This window comes from Salvelinus sp. IW2-2015, unplaced genomic scaffold (genome assembly GCF_002910315.2).
Source record: "Salvelinus sp. IW2-2015 unplaced genomic scaffold, ASM291031v2 Un_scaffold83, whole genome shotgun sequence".
Lineage (NCBI taxonomy): Eukaryota > Metazoa > Chordata > Actinopteri > Salmoniformes > Salmonidae > Salvelinus > Salvelinus sp. IW2-2015.
This window is the reverse complement of record NW_019942514.1, coordinates 4,224,991-4,231,385: the sequence shown is the minus strand read 5'-3', so window position 1 is coordinate 4,231,385 and position 6,395 is coordinate 4,224,991.

Below are 6,395 nucleotides of genomic sequence, written 5' to 3'. Positions count from 1 at the left end.
ACAACCTAAGAGAACCTCTGTTTAATTAACGGGCTGATGCAGTCTTTAGAAATTGTTCGATGTTTTTCTTTTGAGAAATGAAGAAGTAGTCCTATTCATTGTAAGTGTCACTCCAGGTGGACTCTACTGTTTTGGTGCGTGTGAACTGGAGTGTGCTTCACGTTGTTTTTATCCGGTATTAGAAACAGTTTATTCTGTCTTAAATTTTATTGATTATTTACTTTTTAGGGTACCTGAGGTTGGATTAGGAACGCTTTTTGAAATGTTTGGACCAAGTTTACAGGTAACTTATTAGATACTTTGTAGGCATGTTGGGTGAGTATTTCTGAATCAAACGTGCCAAATAAATGGACATTTTTGGGACATTATCGAACAAAAAGACCATTTGTGATGTTTCTGGGACATTTTGGAGTGCCAACCGAAGAAGGTCTTCAACTGTAAGGCATTAATTATATCGCTATTTCTGACTTTTGTGGCACACCTGCCTGGTTGAAATACGATTTTCATGTGTTTGTATGCGGGGCGCTGTCCTCAGATAATCGCATGGTTTGCTTTCGCCGTAGAGCCTTTTTGAAATCTGACACAGCGTCTGGATTAACAACAAGTTAAGCTTTATGTTGATGTATAACACATATATTTTCAAGAATGTTAAATATTTGAATTTGGTATTTTTGAATTTCACGCTCTGCAATTTCACCGGATGTTGGCCACGTGGGACGCTACCGTCCCACCTGCCGATAATTAACAGTGGTCAAGAGTAGAATTTCCACGAGTTAGACAGTCATTTTATTGGTAATATGTTGGGAGCATGGTTCTCAAATTACTTTTGTTAAAGTCCCACGCAACAATGAACGCTACCTCCGGGAAAGCGCTCTCCAGTTTGTTCAAGTTCCAATTAAAATCTTTGAGAGCATTTTTGGTGTCGGCTTCCCCATCGCACCATGCCTTGTTGGCCATAAAGCAGAGCCCACCAGCCTTGCTCTTATCAGAGAGAGAGCTTCCTATCCGCTCAAAAAAAATTAAACCCGCTGATTGTATATAATCCGTCTAGATGTCATAGGAAAGCCATGTGTCAGAAAAACAGAGTATGTTGCAGGATCTGATGTCCCTCTGGATGGAGATTCTCGCTCTGAGTTCATAAAGTTTGTTCATTAATGATTGAATATTGGCGAGTAGTATGCTAGGTAATGGAGGATGTTTCACCTGGCGTGTTAATGTCACTACGACCCACGTCTCCATCTTCACTACCTACTTGGCAGGACTCCCAAGCAGCCCGACGCCTGGTCAAAGAAGCTAGTCCATTGTTCTGCCGTCTCAGGGATTTCGGGTGGACGGTGAGTACCCATCAATTCGTCCAAACGTTCTACCTGGGTGTGTGTAGTAATGCATGAAAAAAAATGATTAAGAAAATTTGAGAAAAACACTAGAAAAGACACAAGAAATAAACATGCAATGGTTTATCGGAGCCCGAAAATGTTTTATGAGTTGGAGAACACATTGAGAGGGATCTTTGACCATTCCTCGATACAGATCCTTGATATTCTTTGTCTGTGCTTACGGACTGCCCTCTTCAATTCAAACCAAAGGTTTTGAATGGGTTTCAAGTCCAAAAAACTGAGATGGTCAATGCAAAATGTTGATTTTGTGGCAAATTAACAATTTCTTTGTGGATTTTGATGTGTGCTTGGTGTTATTGTCTTGCTGGAAAATCCACTTGCAGCCAAGTTTCAGCCTCCTGGCAGAGGCAACCAGGTTTTCATCTAAATTATCCTGGTACTGTCACGTTCCTGACCTGTTTTCCTTTGTTATGTATTTGTTTTAGTTGGTCAGGGCGTGAGTTGGGTGGGTTGGTCTAGGTTTGTTTTTCTATGTTGGGATTTTGTGTTTGGCCTGGTATGATTCTCAATCAGAGACAGGTGTGTATCGTTGTCCCTGATTGAGAGTCATACTAAGGCAGCCAGAGTTTCACTGGTGTTTTGTGGGTGTTTGTTTCCTGTGTCAGTGTTTGGGCCACACAGGACTGTTTTCAGGTTAGTCACGTTTGTAGAGTTTTGTAATTTGTAGTGTTTGTTGTTTGTTCATTAAAACATGAATACCTACTACTCCGCATCTTGGTCCGATCCATGCTCCTCCTCGTCCGAGGAGGAGAACGACTACGACAACCTTAACAGAAACACCCACCAAACCCGGACCAAGCAGCGTGGAAATGGGCAGCAGCAACAGAAGCAGCGGTACCAGGAGGAATGGTCTTGGGAGCAAATATTCAACGGAGAAGGACCCTGGGCTAAGGTTGGGGAGAATCGCCGCTCTCGGGAGGAGAAGGAGGCAGCCACAGCCCAGGAGCGGTGGATTGAGGAGGCAGCACGTAAGAGAGGCTGGAAGCCCGAGAGGCTCATCCAAAAATTTCTTGGGGTGGGGGCTAAAGGGGAGTGTGGCGAAGCCGGGTTGGATACCTGAGCCAACTCCCCGGGCTTACCGTGGCGTGAGAGGGCGTCGTACTGGTCAGACACCGTGTTATGCGGTGGAGCGCATGGTGTCCCCAGTACGCGTGCTTAGCCCAGTGCGGGCTATTCCACCTTGCCGCACTGGTAGGGCTAGGTTGGGCATGCCATGAAGCCGGCCCAACATATCTGGCCTCCAGTACGTCTCCTCGGGCCGGCGTACATGGCACCAGCCTTACAGGTGGTGTCCCCGGTTCGCCTGCATAGCCCAGTGCGGGCTATTCCACCTCGCCGCACTGGCAGGGCTACGGGGACCATTCAACCTGGTAAGGTTGGGGAGGCTCGGTGCTCAAGAGCGCGTGTCCTCCTTCACGGTCCGGTATATCCGGCGCCACCTTCCCGCCCCAGCCCAGTACCACCAGTGCCTACACCACGCACCAGGCTTCCAGTGCATCTCCAGAGCCCTGTTCCTCCGTCCACGCACTCTCCTATGGTGCGTGTCTCCAGCCCAGTGCCTTCAGTTCCGGCACCACGCACCAAGCCTCCTGTGCGTCTCCAGAGCCCTGTACGCACTGTTCTTCTCCCCGCACTCGCCCTGAGGTGCGTGCCCTCAGCCCGGTACCTCCAGTTCCGTACCACGCACCAGGCCTATAGTGCGCCTCGAGAGTCCAGTGTGCCCTGTTCCTTCTCCCTGCACTCGCCCTGAGGTGCGTGCCCTCAGCCCGGTACCTCCAGTTCCGGCACCACGCATCAGGCCTATAGTGCGTCTCAGCCGGCCAGAGTCTGCCGTCTGCCCAGCGGTGCCTGAACTGCCCGTCTGCCCAGCGGCGCCTGAACTGCCCGTCTGCTCAACGCCGTCTGAACTGTCCGTCTGCCCAACGCCGTCTGAACTGTCCGTCTGCCCAACGCCGTCTGAGCTGGCCGTCTGCCAAGCGCCATCGGAGCATCCGTCTCCCAAGCGCCATCGGAGCCATCCGTCTCCCCAGCGCCATGAGCCATCCGTCTCCCAGCGCATCTGAGCCATCCGTCTCCCCAGCGCCATCTGAGCCATCCGTCTCCCAGCGCCATCTGAGCCATCCGTCTCCCCAGCGCCGTCTGAGCCATCCGTCTGTCCGAGCCGTTAGAGCCGCCCGTCTGTCCCGAGCCGTCAGAGCCGTTCGTCAGTCAGGATCTGCCAGGGCCGCCAACCAGACAGGATCTGCCAGAGCCGCCAACCAGACAGGATCTCAGAGCGCCAACCAGACAGGATCTGCCAGAGCCGCCAACCAGACAGGATCTGCCAGAGCGCCAACCAGACAGGATCTGCCAGAGCCGCCAACCAGACAGGATCTGCCGGAGCCGTCAGCCAGCCATGAGCGTCCAGAGCCGCCAGACAGTCATGAGCTGCCCTACAGTCATGAGCTGCCCTACAGTCCGAGTGCCCTCAGCGGGCTGCCTACAGTCCGGAGCTGCCACTCAGTCCGGAGCTGCCACTCAGTCCGGAGCTGCCACTCAGTCCGGACTGCCACTCAGTCCGGAGCTGCCACTCAGTCCGGAGCTGCCACTCAGTCCGGAGCTGCCACTCAGTCCGGAGCTGCCATTAGTCCTGAGCTACCCCTCTGTCCTGAGCTACCCCTCTGTCCTGAGCTACCCCTCGTCCTGAGCTACCCCTCTGTCCTGAGCTACCCCTCTGTCCTGAGCTCCCCTCTGTCCTGAGCTACCTCTCTTGTCCTGAGCTACCTCCAAAATCATGTGGGGCCTTGGGGAGGATTCTTAGGCTAATGCGTGGGCGAGGGTCGCCACTCAAAGGACGCTAAGGAGGGGGACAAAGTGTCGTCTCGTCACCGCCGGAGCCGCCACCGCACAGATTTACATTACATTACATTTACATTTAAGTCATTTAGCAGACGCTCTTTATCCAGAGCGACTTACAAATTGGTGCATTCACCTTATGATATCCAGTGGAACAACCACTTTACAATAGTGCATCTAACTCTTAAGGGGGGGGTTAGAAGGATTACTTTATCCTATCCTAGGTATTCCTTAAAGAGGGGGTTTCAGGTGTCTCCGGAGGTGGTGATTGACTCCGCTGACTCTGGCGTCGTGAGGGAGTTTGTTCCACCATTGGGGTGCCAGAGCAGCGAACAGTTTTGACTGGGCTGAGCGGGAACTGTACTTCCTCAGAGGTAGGGAGGCGAGCAGGCCAGAGGTGGATGAACGCAGTGCCCTTGTTTGGTGTGTAGGGCCTGATCAGAGCCTGAAGGTACGGAGGTGCCGTTCCCTCACAGCTCCGTAGGCAAGCACCATGGTCTTGTAGCGGTGCGAGCTTCAACTGGAAGCCAGTGGAGAGAGCGGAGGAGCGGGGTGACGTGAGAGAACTTGGGAGAAGTTGAACACCAGACGGGCTGCGGCGTTCTGGATGAGTTGTAGGGGTTTAATGGCACAGGCAGGGAGCCCAGCCAACAGCGAGTTGCAGTAATCCAGACGGGAGATGACAAGTGCCTGGATTAGGACCTGCGCCGCTTCCTGCGTGAGGCAGGGTCGTACTCTGCGAATGTTGTAGAGCATGAACCTACAGGAACGGGTCACCGCCTTGATGTTAGTTGAGAACGACAGGGTGTTGTCCAGGATCACGCCAAGGTTCTTAGCACTCTGGAGGAAGGACACAATGGAGTTGTCAACCGTGATGGCGAGATCATGGAACGGGCAGTCCTTCCCGGGAGGAAGAGCAGCTCCGTCTTGCCGAGGTTCAGCTTGAGGTGGTGATCCGTCATCCACACTGATATGTCTGCCAGACATGCAGAGATGCGATTCACCACCTGGTTATCAGAGGGGGAAAGGAGAAGATTAATTGTGTGTCGTCTGCATAGCAATGATAGGAGAGACCATGTGAGGATATGACAGAGCCAAGTGACTTGGTGTTATAGCGAGAATAGGAGAGGGCCTAGAACAGAGCCCTGGGGGACACCAGTGGTGAGAGCACGTGGTGCGGAGACAGATTCTCGCCACGCCACCTGGTAGGAGCGACCTGTCAGGTAGGACGCAATCCAAGCGTGGGCCGCGCCGGAGATGCCCAGCTCGGAGAGGGTGGAGAGGAGGATATGATGGTTCACAGTATCAAAGGCAGCCGATAGGTCTAGAAGGATGAGAGCAGAGGAGAGAGAGTTAGCTTTAGCAGTGCGGAGCGCCTCCGTGACACAGAGAAGAGCAGTCTCAGTTGAATGACTAGTCTTGAAACCTGACTGATTTGGATCAAGAAGGTCATTCTGAGAGAGATAGCAGGAGAGCTGGCCAAGGACGGCACGTTCAAGAGTTTTGGAGAGAAAAGAAAGAAGGGATACTGGTCTGTAGTTGTTGACATCGGAGGGATCGAGTGTAGGTTTTTTCAGAAGGGGTGCAACTCTCGCTCTCTTGAAGACGAAGGGACGTAGCAGCGTCAAGGATGAGTTGATGAGCGAGGTGAGGTAAGGGAGAAGGTCTCCGGAAATGGTCGGAGAGAGAGAGGAGGGGATAGGGTCAAGCGGGCAGTTGTTTTGGGCGGCCGGCCGTCACAAGACGCGAGATTTCATCTGGAGAGAGAGGGGAGAAAGAGGTCAAAGCACAGGGTAGGGCAGTGTGAGCAGAACCAGCGTGTCGTTTGACTTAGCAAACGAGGATGGATGTCGTCGACCTTCTTTCAAAATGGTTGACGAAGTCATCAGCAGAGAGGAGGAGGGGGGAGGTAGGGGGAGGAGGATTCAGAGGGAGGAGAAGGTGGCAAAGAGCTTCCTAGGGTTAGAGGCAGATGCTTGGAATTTAGAGTGGTAGAAATTGGCTTTAGCAGCAGAGACAGAAGAGGAGAATGTAGAGAGGAGGGAGTGAAAGGATGCCAGGTCCGCAGGGAGGCGAGTTTTCCTCCATTTCCGCTCGGCTGTCCCGGAGCCCTGTTCTGTGAGCTCGCAATGAGTCGTCGAGCCACGGAGCAGGAGGGAGGCC